General features: G+C 34.1%; 2 long non-coding RNA genes across 2 annotated transcripts in view; one reads left to right on the top strand and one right to left on the bottom strand.

Moving 5' to 3' along the window:
• LOC109025645 (uncharacterized) overlaps nt 1–16,833 on the bottom strand; it is a 548,608-nt gene that overhangs the window by 341,616 nt on the left and 190,159 nt on the right. The window lies entirely within an intron of this gene.
• The window catches only part of LOC109025644 (uncharacterized), a 38,927-nt gene continuing 27,289 nt past the window's right edge, over nt 5,196–16,833 (top strand). Inside the window, exons 1-3 of the long non-coding RNA XR_002004556.4 lie at nt 5,196–5,257; nt 9,958–10,107; nt 11,082–11,221. This is a non-coding gene — a long non-coding RNA (uncharacterized lncRNA). The remainder of the gene's footprint in view (nt 5,258–9,957; nt 10,108–11,081; nt 11,222–16,833) is intronic.

The following is a 16,833-nucleotide window of genomic DNA, read 5'->3' as shown; positions in this document are numbered from 1 at the left end:
GGTTATGATGGAACATTTCTTCTTCAAGATGACTGCAAATTCCTAAGGTAAAGTAGAACTCCTAATATAAACAATAAAAAATCTGGAAGCTGAGGTAAACAGAAAATTTCTCAGAGATATGATGTACTTCTATCCTATTTTGTCATGATCATGAGATTAGAATGACCTTGAGGTCATGGTCATAAGATAAATATGAACACATTGGTATGCTCTGAACTGTGCCTAACAAAGCCATGTTTTGCCATAATGTTCTGTGCTTTAGAGACACTTGTGGAATAGTATGGCATTAAGAGGTTGATTTGCTGTGAAATTGATTGTTTCAATGGAAAGCACACATTCACACACCTACACCAAGATGAAGTTAAGTTCATTTCCTGGTGGCATGGAGAACAGCTCTTGTTGAAACAACAAATCTAAGGGTTGAGAACCGGCACTGATAATGTCCACGTCTCAGATAAACCTTCTCATGTGGAATAAGGTTGTGCCTCTTCGTGCATTCCATAAAATGATCAGACTTTCAAGGGAGCAATTCTGAAGTTCAGTAACATCAAACAGGACTTTCTTACGTTATAGATGAACACTAGAGCATAGTAACATTATGCTGGGTTTTGCCTGTAATTATTTGGAGCTAGATAGTTAAATGAATAGATAGATTAAATAGATAGGTTAAATGAATGACTTGGAATTGTTTTTGTGTGTATGTGTGTGTGTTAGTGTGTTACATACGTGTGTTAATGCACATACATATGTATTTACATATTTAACACATTTAAAGCATGTGAGACTCCCATAACATGTAACTCATTACTCTATGAAACTCAGTGATAAAAAAGAATATCTAACTTTCTGCATAAAGTTTAAAGTTCAAAACCAAGACTAAAATAATGGCCATTATGTATTAAAATAAAGTAAATGAGATAATACAAAAAGTAGTGATAAAACAAACTGTTTTAATTTCAGCTATTCTTCGAGGAGAGTGATAAATAAAGAAGGAGGAGCATAGGCAGTAATCATAAAGTCTTCACAAGGTAACTTCTGTTTTTTTTTGGGATATTTCACCTATTTTATACACTTGAAAATGCCTCTGGGAATTAATTCTGATTCTTCAACATTTCCCCTGAATATATATAATTAGAAAAAGCCAGAGGTGGCGATTTATGAGAGAATTAGGTAACATCTCTTGTTGTCTATTGAATATCTAAACAGAAAAAGATAAGATATATGTTTTAAAAGTATATGTAATGTTGAAAATCTATACTCTAAGTGAAGTCCAGGTGAAGTATCTGCTAGATATTCTGGACAGGACATAGATGAATTGAATTCTATTAAATGGAGGTTAAAAAATTGGGGAAGATTAACTTGAATTGGAAAATGATAAATAAAAGAGATAATGAAGGTTACATTAGTTGTTTTTATAAACAATTTTAAATAGAGCATCAAATGTGGTATGGACTGAATTGTGCTCCCTTAAAATTCATGCTGCAGCCCTGTTTGCCAATGTGATCATATTTGGAGGGGCGACTGGGAGTTAATTAGGTTTAGATGAGCTCATGAAGGTATGGTTTTAACGATGGTATTAGTACCCTTACAAAAAAAAGATACCAGAATGCTTGCTCTCTCTCACTCTCTTTCTCTCTCTCTCTTTCACCCTCTTTCTCCCCTTTCTCTCTTTCTGCATGTGAGGACACAGTGAGAAGGCATCTGTGTACAAGGAAGGAAGCAAGACCTCACCACAAACCAACCATGCCAGCACCTTGATCTTGAACTTCTAGCCTCCAGAGCTGTGAGAAAATAAATTCCTCTTGCCTAAGACACCTGATCTATGGTGATTTGTTATGGCAGCCTGAGCTGAGTAAGACTATCTGCTATACATAATTGCAATGCACGAGAAAGTTGAGGTGTGTATGTATGTGTTTGTGTGAGCACATGTACAAATATGTTGAGATAGAGACAGCAGGCAATGAGAAAGAAAGAGAGAGAGAGAGAGAGGGACGGAGAGAGAGACAGAAAGAAGCAAGCAAGCCACGAAAAATAATATTTTTCCCGGTATTTCCTGTGGTAGTGCCTCTGATACCTGTATGTTTTAAAGTGGAATAAAAATAGAATTTTAGTCAGGGTTCTTCACAACAACCACAAATCCATTGTTCTGGCAGTTTGGTGTTTGGCCTAGTGAATTCACTACATTGTGTTAAGAAGGAAGCATAAAATTAAGATTTCCTGTCCTGTGTAGCAAAAGAATCTTGTGTTATATCATTTATCACACTGTAATATATGCAAAATGCTATTTAGAAGCCTATCTTTTTTTCAACTTTTATTTTAGATTCAGGAGATACATGTGTATTTTCGTTACCTGGGTATATTGTGTGATGCTGAGGTTTGGAATATGAAAAATCCCATAACAAAGGTTCTGAGCATATACCCAATAGTTTTTCAACTTTTTCTCCCCTCACTTCCCCCCAGTAGTCCCCAGTTTCGATTGTCACCATATTTATGTCCATAAGTACCCAATGTTTAGCTTTCTCACTTACAAGTGAGAAGATGTGATATTTGGTTTTCTGTTCCTACATTAATTTGCTTAGGATAATGGCCTCTAGCTGCATCCATGCTGCTGCAAAGGGCATCATTTCATTTTTTATGGCTGTATAAAATTCCATGGCATATATGTACCACATTTTCTTTATCCAGTCCACCACTGATGGACATCAGGATGGTTCCTTGTTTTTGCTATTTTGAGTAGTGCTGCGATGAACATGTGAGTGCATACATCTTTTTGACAGAATGATTTGTTTTCTTTTGGATATATATCCAGTAATGGGATTGCTGGGTCTAATGGTAGCTCTGTTTTAAGTTCTTTCAGAAATCTCCAAATTGCTTTCCAGAGTGAAGAAGCCTGTCTTTTAGATAATTTTCATTTTTCCCTACTTTAGTATCCTGATTGATATCTGTATTTGGTTTTAGATAGGTAATTTGATTTGAAACCAACAAACAAGAGTATGCCTTTTCCATAATGAATGTTCTATCATGCCAGAATTAGGTCTTTTAAAATATCACTTTTCAAAAGGCCATAGTTTTGAAGGGTTATGGAAGAAATGTTCTGCACTGTTGACCTCTAATATGTATCTATTTGGGATCTCAACCACTTACTACTTTTATGCTCAGCATACGTTATGATAAGGTGCCAAAATTAAAAACAAAATTCCTTCATATAAATTAGTGACTAAATACCATAGTTCCAAGTTTAGCATGTGCTAAGGTGACAAATTGCTGAAGTATTGTAGAATAAATGATAAAGAACTATATCTTTGGAGGCAAATATATCTACATTTGAATGCTGTCTCTGTACCACCTGCTCATGTGATCTTCACAAGTTTAATGAAAAATGTACATAGGTACTTTGCCCAATGACTGGCATTTAGTCACTGACCACTTAATGTTAGCAGATGTAGAAGTCTTTTAGCCTTAGAAATCGGAAGGATATTTATTGTTTCTATTTGCTGCAATGCACTTTTTTCCCTCAACATATGCAGAAATTTATTTCCAAAATGAAGGGAGATAAGGAGGGAAGGGGAAGGTAGTGCTACTAACCAAAGTCATCAAACCCAAGCTGCAACAAGAACAAGTCACTTTGGTTCATGGAGCCAAACTTAAAGAGGAAATAGGCAGAAAGGAAGACACAATTGTAAGAATATATAGTCAGTGGGATTCTTTTTCTATCTGAATGATTTAGTTATAAATATAGATGTCTTCCCTCTATGCATGTAACAAATACAAAATTCACTACCGTGAAATTTTAAAACTGAACTCTTTCACATTTGTTAAAAAAGTTAAAATCACATAATTTTCTTCCCTTCAGTTTCTGAACTATTACATGGAATAATGGCTAGTCCTAACTTCTATACACAGTTAAGCTATATTAAACTCCTTTGACAGTATAAGGAGCTTGCCTTGAATTTAGGCATGAGAAAAATTTCTTGAAGCAACTAAAAAGGAGCAAGTCAAGAAAAAGGAAAGCTATAAAGGAGACAAAAAGAAGACTACCAGATGAAACAATTACCCTGAAAAACTCATGTATTTTATTAAAGGAGTACAAATACCCCACAAATGACAATAAATGTAATCTATTACAACAAAGTAAGCAAAATAAAGTGCACATATCAAGCATGATAAATGGCCCTAATAGGCTATCTGCTGAAAGATGTAAGGCTCGAGATTAAGTCCACCAAAGGGTCCAAATTCCTTTTAGACCCTAAAGAAAAGGTTCTGCAATGCACTTTTATTTTTTTCTTTTAGTCTTTAAATTGTTGCATTGCACTTTTAATATACAAATGTATGTATACAATATTTCTCATGTATGCATTTAAGAAATATTCATTGTGAACCTACTATTCCAGATACTGTTATAGGCATTAGATTTATACACACACACACACACAGAAATCAGCAAATTTTCAGAATCATTCTGGGCGGCACCCACTGGATTGATTACCAATGCTTCCTACATACTATTTGAATGGTCCTTATTTTCCATAAAATAAAGAGAAATGCATAGCTCAAAACATATCTTTACAATAATAAACTTCAAGATTTTCCTAGATAGTTGCAAATTTGAATATTATGTGTGATCAGACCATAATTCATATGTTTCATTGTCAATTTATATCTTATGGTTACCATTCTTTTATAGTACAAACACAATACAAATTTGAAATAATTCCTTTGTTAAAAAAATTAAAACCTAAAGCAAAATTTAATTATGTAAAAGCAAAAACTGCAGTGATTCCAATAGCAATATTCTATTATAAATATTAGAAATCACATTCTTCTCTTGCTTAGAGTGACCTGAGTATTTTTTTCTCCACATTTAGTATCAAATAATCTTATTGGCCTGATATAGGGCATACATGTGTATTTACATCTGTGTGTATTTGCACACATATAAATATGTGTATATATTAATCATTATACACACACACACACACATATATATATATATATATATATATACACACACACATATGCATTTAAGATGAGAACATCGAGACTTGAGGTGATAAGTGTTATGGTAATAGTTGAATGCCCTTTATTAAATAATTGTCTTTCAGCTCCAATCCCTCTACTTTCCACTCTGTTTGGCAACGATGGGCTTGGAACTTTGCAAATCACACTTCAACATCACCAGCTGCTCACATTCTTCCAAGAGAGACCAGAAGGGAAACTGGGAAGCTGGAGGAGAAGGGGAGAGGACCATGCCTTCCCTGTGTGTTTCCCGTTAGTGTTAGCAGCATCTCAATTTCTGTGTGTGTGTATGTGTGTTTTGTGGCAGTTTATTTCCATCGCATTAGTTGCAGTGTATTTTCTAAAAGTCTTCTGCAGTTTTTTGTACCTGGGGTCTGGAGAGGGCTAGACAGAAGAGCTAGGAATAAAAATATGTGGAGTACTAAGTCAGAGTGGAGAGAAGGGTCCTCAAGATCCCCCTCCCCTTCTTCTACCCCCATAAGGAAGTGTTTGCAGAGTTGCCTGAGGAAGGCCTCAGACAAGGGGACCTCCAAATGAAGGCACGTGGGATAAGAATGCAGATATTTGACAGGGCTCAGCTGACCATATGGGTCTGAGTTTTTGCTGCAATGCATTCACTGTATGCTAAATTCGATGTGAGGTATATAGCTTTGCTCCATGAGGCCTGCCAGGCCAAGCCTTTGTGATTGCCTATGGTCAGGCCTGAAAGATCACCCATGGGATTTTCGCTGTACTACTAGCTCCCTCATGTCATTTTTGAGTCGATTTATAGACCAAACCTCTCCCAAAATCCTGCAACCAGTGTGTGTATTTTTCTTCACTGTAGATTAGCTTCACCTTTCCTAGAACTTGATGTGAATATAATACTAATGTCGATAGATATGGATAAATTGTAATCACAGGATAGGAGAGTAGAAATAAAATGAATGAGCAAAGTTCATGAGAAAGTAAAAAGAGAAGGCATCTAGAGCTCAGATTGAGGGATTGGAATAGTTATTTTATTAACAGCAAAACTGGAAGAGAAGACAGATGGAGTTGAAGATAATTTCTAAAAAGAAACTTAATATCACCTGAGATTATCATTCATATAATTCCTTTGATGTTCAATATATTATATTTTATTAATGATTTTCTGATTGCAAACCATCCTGTTGTACTCTATTTAGTAACTATTATTATTTACCCTTCAACTTTAAATGATAAAGGTTGATGCAGAAATGCTTATCTGAACCATATTGTAAAGAAAAAAATTAAATCCTCAATGAATTGAGAGCATGTAAAAATTATGAGGAAATAAAAATACCCTAGGAAAAAACTAATCACATGAGAAAAGCTGGATGCATTTTAAAATAATTAGTTAATACATATAATTTAGACGTCTGAGTAGTTAATAATGGTAGAGATGTTGAAACTGTCACCCACATTCATATGGGTGAAAATCACCATGTTTATTAGCAACCTATGGATGCACAAATTGAATGAATGAATGAATACAAATGAGTATTATTTATGTATATATGTGTGTGTGTTTGTCCCTTTTGGTAAAGTAACTTCACATTTAGGAATTTATCATACAGGAGTGACAGGAGTCTGCTCATGTTTTCACCTGCAAGAATGTTGATTCACATGCATATTTAAATTAGTAACACAACTAAAAAGCTCTCCTGAGTTCAACAACGAAAACACAATTAATAGTATAATAATACAGATAACTAAGTGATTGTGATGAATAGATCTTTGCAGCCTATTGTTAAGTGAAAAAACTCTCAAAATTATGTATAATATAAACCCATTTGTATAAATGTAAATATAGAAAGATTTTGAAATGTTATAGCCAAATATTTACAATCACCATCTCTTAATTGGTGAGATTACATGTGAGTTTTAGAGTTTTCTTCTTGTTCTATTTTGGATAAGGTTATTTAAATTTTCCTCAGTAAATATATATTACTTTTGCAATAAAAATAATTTGCATTTCTAATAGTTTATAGTTTGTTTCTTCCCATGTTTCAGTTATTTTGTGTTGTAACTATCACTCAGAGCCCTTTGAGACTCCAGTTATAGCAGAACAATTTTGCAACTGCTTTTCACAGTGTTAAAGTCTCTCTGGTTATTCTGCTTTATTGCTCTAATAGTTTAATGTCAACTCTTTTTCATAAGAAAGATCTATCTTGGGTATTTCAATCATCTTGCAAAAAAGGAAAAGCATATTTTTTTCATGAAAGATTGAAAATAAATACTGGCTTTATATAAGATCATAAACTTGTTATCTTTTTTTCTTTTTTGTGTGGGAAAATGTCAGAAAATTGCAATAGTAGGACTAAAGTAATAAATTAAAATATAACTAGTAGAATAATATAAAATGTTAAATATATTATTTAAAGCACAATAACATAGTGAGAGCTACCATATAAGAAAAACTTGGATTTAAATTCTTACCTTTTCATCTGATAATCATGTGATCTTAAAGTGATTACTTAACATATGAATATACCACAATAACCTCTAAAATATACAAATTTTCCTGCCTTTTTTTGTAGGACGAGAATGAGACTTAAATGAGTAATGTGTAAGGACTGATACATTGTAAGGATGCATTTATTATTACCTATACTTAATTTTTTTATTGTTCAACCAGAAAATATATATTGCCAGATGGTAAAACGTATTACCAGATGGTAATATGTTCTATGAAGAAAATAAACCAGACAACATAATAGATAGTGAATGAGAATTAGCGTTGGAAGAGATTTGAAGAGGCTGACTTAGATTACTTGAGTTCATCAGAATTTAAATATGCTCATACCTACCATCAAGTGTGATCCCACCAAGTGTCAAATACTTCCACACTGGGACAAGTAGTATTAATAACCAAAGCCAATATATTACAAAGTTTTTCTATGTGCCAAACTGTTTGTAAGATTATTTACTTTAATCCTATATTAGCACCAAAATCGAACTATAATATTGACACCACAGACTTCTGGACAAAACCAAATGGAAAAGTCCATTTCATGGAAACGAAGAGTAGAAAGGTGACCACCAGAGGCTGAAAGGGAGGCAGAGAGATGGGAAAAGGGGGAATGCTGATCAAAGGTGTTAAATTACATTTAGCCTAAAGTTGCTTCCGTAGGTATTTTAAATTTGACCTAAAGTTTCTCTGTACATAGTGAACTGTAGCCTAATTGGATATATAAACAGATTGTAACTTACTCTTGTACCTATTACCAAGTTTCAGCCAATCAAAGGCAGCCAGCTGTTCAAACCATATTTAAATAAAGCAAATGCCATGCTGTGACCATTCCGGCTGTTTCTCTAACTCACTTGTATTTACCGTACATCTCTTTCCTCTTTCTGTCCATAAATCCTCTTGGACCACACGGCAGTACAGAGTGGCTTTGAGCCTCCACTGGTTCTGGTCTGCTCGATTCACAAATCATACTTTGCTCAATTAAACTCTGTCAAATTTTATTTCTCTAAAGATTTCCTTTTAATAAAGTTTCAGTTAAGCTGGAGGACAAAGGGTGATCCTTTGCACTGCATCACAACCAAATTTAACAATAAAGTATTGTATATTTCAAAATTACAAAAGAATAGTTTTTAATGCCTTCACCACACAAAAAAATAATAGGTTGATGAGGTGAGGAATATGTTAATTAGCTTTATTAACTCTTTGGACAATGAATACATAGGTCAAAATTTTATACCCCATAAATATACACAACTATTTTTTGTCAATTGAAAGTAACTTAATAAATATATTTCGGTTCCTACTGCTTCATTTTCATCACATTTGACATGAAATTATGAAGTGGAAAAATTTATTTTGTGACAGTGGACTATAAGTAAGCTCTCTACCTATACCCAATTAAGCCATGGTTAAGTAAAGAGAAAGTGCACAAAGAGTTGGCCTGAAGTTTAAGACATATGAAAGCAGTCTAACAATGTTTAAACCAGCACTGAAGGAATATGAGAACATAAATTTTTTAAATTTAAATTCCATTTAATTTTTTAAATTTAAATTTAAATTTTTTAATTAAAAATTTTTTATTACAAAAATTATGTATACATAAATATCCTCCCAATCTATATTTTCTAAAATTTAAAGTTTATTGTCCACTAGATGATGACAGAATTCTTGCTTCAAATTTAAGTTGGGGGTCAGGTTGATGGGCATGGTTCTTAGCCTAATTTTTTAATTTCTCAGAAAGTTTTTCAATACAAGACTACTGCACTAAACTGTTCCTTCTAAGTTTAAAACTTGGCTCTATAATACACTATACTAGTGTAAAAATAAAAGGTAAAGATTCCACCATAAATGACAAGGAGGAGAACTTTTGCTGTAGTTGCTTCTGCATAGAATAGTTTATTTATGGTGAAACCATCCCATAGAAAAATGTGACATATGAAACTTACTTATTCTTCCAGTCTCCTTCTTTCTTCATTTTTCTTCTCTGGAAGTTGCTGTATTTGAGTAGTTTATAAAGTTTAAGGGTTGAGGGTGAATGGGATGATTGGACTTCACCTCTAAAAGAAACATCCAGTGCAGTGCAGGATAGCTGTCCCATTATCTCAATGCAGTTTCTAAACTGAGGTACCTATAGTGCAGGAGGGGCTTTCTTTCCTATGTGGGGTCTATTTTATGTATCAAGGTGTAAATTGGGCTTGAGGTGAAAACAATTTCACATAATATAACTCCATTAGCATTATTAATAGCCTATTACCTCCACAGCCCCTCACACACTTTTTGTAGGTTGACTATCAGTTTGAATTTCTTGGTAGGATTGTGTTTTCATCGTGCTGTGCTTATCAGTATTTTAAAGGACACTTTGCAATAGCTACGTATGGGTGTGTTGGTCATTCTGCAAGTAAATCTGGAATCCTTTTGGAGATTACAATATAATATACTTAAAGTACTATTTTTTTTTTCAAATTACAAAGAGACAAAAGACAAAGCCTTTTGCTTCTGCTATAAATAGGACACCCTCAGGAAAGCTGGAACTTCTAATTCTTCCAGTGATGGAACTCAGCATATTTCTGAGGAGCAGAGAATTCAGAAGCTCCCATGGGCCTCCCACAGCTGGAATCTAAGTAAGAAAATGAATTCCATCCCTCGCATGTTTTAAAAATGCAAAAGGATGCTGACATTCTAGTTATAAAAGTTATCCAGGCTGTCAATTTTGTGACTTTAATGTATTCAATATTCCAAGAAAATGCTTCTTGGAGTCTGGCACCTGCAAATACTGATTTCTTAAATCTATGTTTTAATGCTGTGTTACAGAAATCGTAATTACAACAATTTCAAGCAAGTAGTTGTACTGAATGATATGTTCACTACCCTTTACACTTAGAAAGAAAATATTTCTGAGTAGGTAAATATTGCTGTTCAATCCCATTGACAGTTTGCTTTATGAATTTGAGGTGGCTTATGAAAATGTCCCTGAATTTTGAGAGCTCTTTTATAGCCTCTGGATAACTTTTACTTTCACAGAGCTTTCTACCTAAACTGCTAAGTCCATGATACAATATGTTAAAAATAAATATTAGTGAAATATTGAATTTCAAAATTATTATATATAGTTACTAAAATATTATCTTTTTAAAATATAATTCTTTTGTACAATTTTTGCATTAGTTACTACATTTTGCTTCTATTATTTATAGCTCCTAGGCATAGAAAGCTTTCTTCACACTGGTTTTTCACACTTAAGAATTTTCTTCATTTATATTTGTTTTAAGGGACACCTTTTTTTTTAATTTCAAATGTTATCACTTACTGTTATATACTTATTTGTCTTCAAAGTTTCACTTCTTGGTCAAATAATGGACTGTAATTTGGTTTTTATATTCATCACTAATATTTGGATTTTATCTGTCAATCTATTTATATATGTGGTTTAATCAATAAAATGCAAAAGACTGGTCATTACTCATCTTTCTAGCAGATAAGTTGAATAAATAAAAACTTAGAATCTCAGAAGTTTGCTTTAGCAAATTTTCTTCAGATTCAAGAGGACATCTAATTAGAAGTTCATGACACACCCTATCAATTTGTTTTTCACTAGAACAACCACAGAAGTCTCAGAAAAGAGAATATAAAAGCATACAACAAAATAAAGGACTCCTAAGAGTACAGGGATCACATACATGAAGTTGAACAATGTTCGGTTTTAATTCTTCACAATTATCATTTGTAAGATTGTAGGTAAGTTTATTTTTCTAATAAATAGAAAATTTGCATTTTAAAAAATGCAGATAAATGGCTGGGCGCGGTGGCTCACACCTGTAATCCCAGCCCTTTGGGAGGCCAAGGTGGGCGGATCACGAGGTCAGGAGGCAGAGACCATCCTGTCTAACACGGTGAAACCCTGTCTCTACTAAAAATACAAAAAAAAAAAAAAAAAAAAAATAGCGGGGCGTGGTGGTGGCACCTGTAGTCCCAGCTACTCGGGAGGCTGAGGCAGGAGAAAGGCATGAACCCGGCAGGCGGAGCTTGCGGTGAGCCGAGATCGCGACAGAGCGAGATCTCTAGCCTGGGCGACAGAGGGAGACTCCGTCTCAAACAAAACAAAACAAACAAACAAACAAAGCAGATAAGTAAATATCCACTACATTAGGCATTGTGAAGAACAAATCAAATACTATGTAAAACTTTTTTGAAACAGTGCCTAACATGTACAGCACATCAATAAATAGGGATTTTATTGATTATTTTAAATTAATCTTGCAACAATAAAAACAAAGAGATTAGAAGACAAACTTCTATTCGAATCTGGGGGTAAATTTCCTTACTTAATCACTATAATTAAAATTGAATTTATGATTGAAAACTGATATTGCTAAATTCTGTCTTACATGTGAAAAAGCAAGTCCAACATGCTAAAAAGTGGTAAAGGGTTGCCTCTTCTGATACCCACATTACGTTTCGCTGATCCCAGTCTTACAGTTTTTATAACCCCAAATCTGAAGTGCCTTTTATTTATCTATATCTATATGTATATCTATCCACCTAGATCTATAGTATATTTTTTTTGAGGTCACCATACTACAGTTTTTCTATCTAGCATATCTCTTTCTGTTTACATGCAAGACAACAGATCACATGTGGGAGATGCTTGAAGTGGAGAAGTGTGTCTCCAAAAGTGTGATATCTACAATGAATCATTTGGAAAGAGTCCTCAACCAGCTGTGGTGTCTTATGCCTGTAATCCCAGCAGTTTGGGAGGTCGATGTGGGTGGATCGCTTGTGCCCAGGAATTCAAGATCACCCTGGCCAACATGGTGAAACCCCATCTCTACAAAAAATACAAAAATTAGCTGGGCATGGTGGCGCATACCTGTAGTCCCATCTCCTCGAGAGAGGCTGAGGTAAGAGGATCGCTTGAGCCTGGAGGTTGAGGCTGCAGTGAGCCATGATTGCACCACTGCACTCCAGCATGGCCAGTATGGGGGGACAGAGCATGACCCTATCTCAAAAAAAAAAGAGTCTTGATGCAAAGAGCACTGATGGTGCTTTAAGCTTTGGATTTCGGATTTTCATGTACCTATTGATTTATCATAACAATCAAATTAGCCATGGCGTCAGGAGAACATTAAGCCTCAATTTGGCAGAGCTAGTATAGATAAATAACTTGAAGTCATCATCAATTGTACTAGGCAACAAAGTGTAACGGTCCTTCGGCATTAGGGCTAACAAAGAGATTCATACACACACACACACAGACACTATATATACATATATATAGTGTGTGTGTATATATATAGTGTATACAATATATATTGCTATATATATAGTATATAATAATCCCTTTGTTAGCCCTAATCATGCCTTTTGTTAGCCCATATATATACAAAATGCTCAACAGCACTAATCATCAGGGAAATGAAAATCAAAATGAGATATCACCACACCCCGCTTAGAATGGCTATTATCAAAAAGACAAAAGATATCAAGTGCTGGTAATGATGAGAAAAAGAGAACTCGTTCGGGCGCGGTGGCTCACGCCTGTAATCCCAGCACTTTGGGAGGCTGAGGCAGGCAGATCACGAGGTCAGGAGATCGAGACCATCCTGGCTAACAAGGTGAAACCCCGTCTCTACTAAAAATACAAAAATTAGCCAGGCATGATGGCATGCACCTATAATCCTAGCTACTTGGGAGGCTGAGGCAGGAGAATCACTCAAACCTGAGAGGCAGAGGTTGCAGTGAGTGGAGATCGTACCACTTCACTCCAGCCTGGGCGACACAGTCAGACTAAATCTCCAAAACAAAACACACACACACACACACACACACACACACACACACACACACACACACACAACTACTCATCAATAAAAGGAAAATGCTTCTAATTTATTAAATACAACAGTCCAACTCAAATATATAGTAAATGCAACATGAATGACAGTTTTTTTAATCAAGCTTACATTGTAGTTGTTTGAATGTTTTTACATTATCTAATCATACAATTTCGAAGCCCATGCCCCTGCATGTAGTATACTGTAGATCTTATGTACATATTTCGTATATCAGCATAATGATATATACAATGTAGAATATAGAATAATGCCTAGTGCTTTTATGTACATAGGCAAGTAGTTTGCATGTAATGTATAAAGATTATTTATGTAAACTACAAATGAAAATTAGTGGCATTAGTTTTTAACATGTTCTACAAAAATTAGTTCTTTTATGTTTTGTTTTAATTTAAAAGCAGAGAAATGTCAAATCAAAAAGGTGTGTTTTTCAAATCAACAAGCATTTTCTACACATGGACAAAGAAGAATATTTGTTAATTACAATTAATTATTAATTACACAGTCAGGTTAAACATAAATGTCCTTGGTATAATAAAAATCAAACATTCCAAAATTTTACCCACATTTAAATATAGCTATGATGAATGGAAAAAGACACAAGGTATAAACAAGATTTTTAGAGCGAGGAAGAAAACATCCAAGTTTACAGGTTTCACCCCAATAGCAAAAGGATTCTTTTTGCCAGGGTTAGCTGACACAAGCAAAAAGCAATGCAACAGCCATCAATCTGCCTTGAACAAGATCTGTTGTCTCTTTTGGTTGTTATATTTTAGTAGACTTTTTCAAAACTGAATTTTTCAGGAAAACTGAACATACACATTAAATTTACATATTTTCCTCCTTGTTGTTGTCATATGTTAAAAGACTTTGACTAAGACCCCAAAAACAATTTTTCAAAAACCCTGGCTAATTTTCACTTATTTTGCAAAAACGAAAATTTTCTATCATCTTCACCCCATATTTTCTTCCAAGACAAAGGGTTTCACTAAGTGAATGAATCTAACATATATCATTCAACATTTTTATTATATCATGCCACCCAACCTCACTCATTATGCTCTTTGCATGATCTAAACATTCAGTTCCCCAAAATTAAAGCCACTGCCTGCAAAATACTGTCTTTTGAGAAGTACAATTAATGAAATGTTTTTTAAATGAATATATGTCCATTTATAGAAATGGGACTTTTCTTAGAAATAGTTTGTTGCTTGAGAAGTATTCAGGATTCTTTTGTGAATGAATTGTGCACACAGATGGAACATGAATAAAAAAAGATAGCTGTTGATAATCATTTATATTAGAACCTGACTGTCTGAAATAATGAAGTGAATTAAGAAAATAAATTGTCTTCAGAATGTACAAAATGCAAAATTGAAGAAGTATAAATACCCTCCATGTGTCTCTACTACTGTCAAATATAGAGGGCATCTTCCCTGAAAAACTAGCCTTAATATTCTGGTTAACTTGGGAAGTGTGCACTGAGAGAGCAGACATGGCGGGGTGGCCTATTGGCTTGATTACTGAGGTCACTTTACTCCTTACCTCTGATCTGAAGAGGTGCAAACGACTTTCTGAACATAAAATGACCAAGTATTTGGATTTTCTGCAGAGGAGACAATTCAATCGAAATTCAGTGAATGTCTTTTTATTTCTATGATAGGTAAAGTGAAAAGTTCTAAGTTTTTAAAGATGAATTGGTTCCATTGCTGGCCTTAAAAAAATGTTCACAAATTGTTGCTGGCTAACGGCAATCTGGAATGTAGCTAAAAATGTGATAAGTGCTTATGTATAGGTGCTGTGGGAGCACAGAAGCAGCAGCAATTAATTCTGCTTCGAGTAAAGAGAAATATTTTACAAATAAAGTGGTAAGTCAACTGGGACCTAGCTAATGACAAGAATCTTGCCAGGAAGGTAAGGGGAAGCTTTCTAAATAAGAGAAAGACAATACAGTATCATCTTTAATCATCACAGCTTGTATTATCCCCACTTTGCAGGCCAATTTATTGAGGCTCAAAGACCTTGTTCAAGTTCCCTTTTTAAGTTACAATGAAAAATCAGATTGTAATGAAATGCTGTTGATCCCAAATATAACTTTCTCAGCACTTCTTTCTGCAGTTTCAGTTAATAATACCAAACAAATGACAATAGGTATGAAAATTAAAAGACAGATTAATATACATTTATTTTCATGGAAGTGGAATGGCTCCAGAAGAGCAAAGTCACAATAGAAAACTCTGCTCTGGGTAAAACAGCAAAAAATTTCTGAGTTCAGGAGGTAAAATTGTCTGGGATCAAAATGAAGTGGTAGAGAAAACATGGACCCTGGTTTAGAGACCATGGAGGAAACAGAAAATGCCATGATCAGTTTAGTGTTGAATGTACAAAGAAAAGGCAGTAAAGCTACATTTCTGTTAAGTGCTAGAACTTACTACTAGGACAATAGGAACTCAAGGGGCAAGTTGCTAATGAAGTGAGAACAGCCAATGGATGCCACTAATACTTAACATGGCCCTTGTAAAATTCCATAATAAAATTGATAAAGAATTGTAAACATTGAAAAAGAGAAAAATTATCATTCCTCTCCAGAACACAAGGGTGCCTTTCTAGAATGGCAACAAAGTGATATTTTAGCTTATAAATGAGTAAATAGGAGTCTATAATACATAAAACCACATCTGTCTGCCACAAAGTATGTTTCACTTTCCCAGTATCCCTTCTTTTATAAGCCAATAAATTTCTTTCTTTCTTTCTCTCTGTCTTTAATTTTTTCCCTGGTGATCTTACTCTAACACCCTTGATATGATATATTTGTTTACCAATAATAACTTTTACAAGAGTAAATGTGCATAAATATTTTTGGCTATATCAGTATCCGTAAAGTATGCCTATAAAGATAAAAACTATAATTCAATAATACAATTAATATTGTTTTCTTGAACTTAAATTCAATTCATAAACATAATTATTTTACATCTTTTAGTTGATAACTATACATTATGAAATATATGGTGTAATTAAATTATAGCAATCTCTCCAAATGGAGTTCTCTTTGAGACCTCACATAATTAGAATCTACTCAACTTTAAAAGTACCACAAAGGCCAAAAGTTCTTCATCCCCAGATGTAAGATTAACTGGAGATTTGTCTTCATGAACAAATATCTCTCTTACTTACAACTTCTATTTTGATATTTCCTGACAATAAGAAAATATCTTTACCAGTATTCTGAGCTTAGTAGGTGTGCATTATGTGTTAGCTTCTTTATTTTTTGGCTTTCACTTCTTTCACACACATTTACTACCTTCCAGTCTATACACAGAACACCTCTTCATGTGATGACATGCATTTGAGGATGTGAACTGTAGACTTTAGTTAATAATAACATATCAGTATTGGTGTATCAATGGTTAAAAAAAAGTACCACAGTGATGCAAGATGTTAATAGAGGAAACTGGCTGGGAGTGAGATGGTATAAGGGAACTCTGTATTCTCCAC

Source organism: Gorilla gorilla, chromosome 12 (assembly GCF_029281585.2).
Source record: "Gorilla gorilla gorilla isolate KB3781 chromosome 12, NHGRI_mGorGor1-v2.1_pri, whole genome shotgun sequence".
Classification (NCBI taxonomy): domain Eukaryota; kingdom Metazoa; phylum Chordata; class Mammalia; order Primates; family Hominidae; genus Gorilla; species Gorilla gorilla.
The sequence above is the reverse complement of the archived record's forward strand: the minus strand, read 5'-3'. Positions and strand labels throughout refer to the sequence as shown.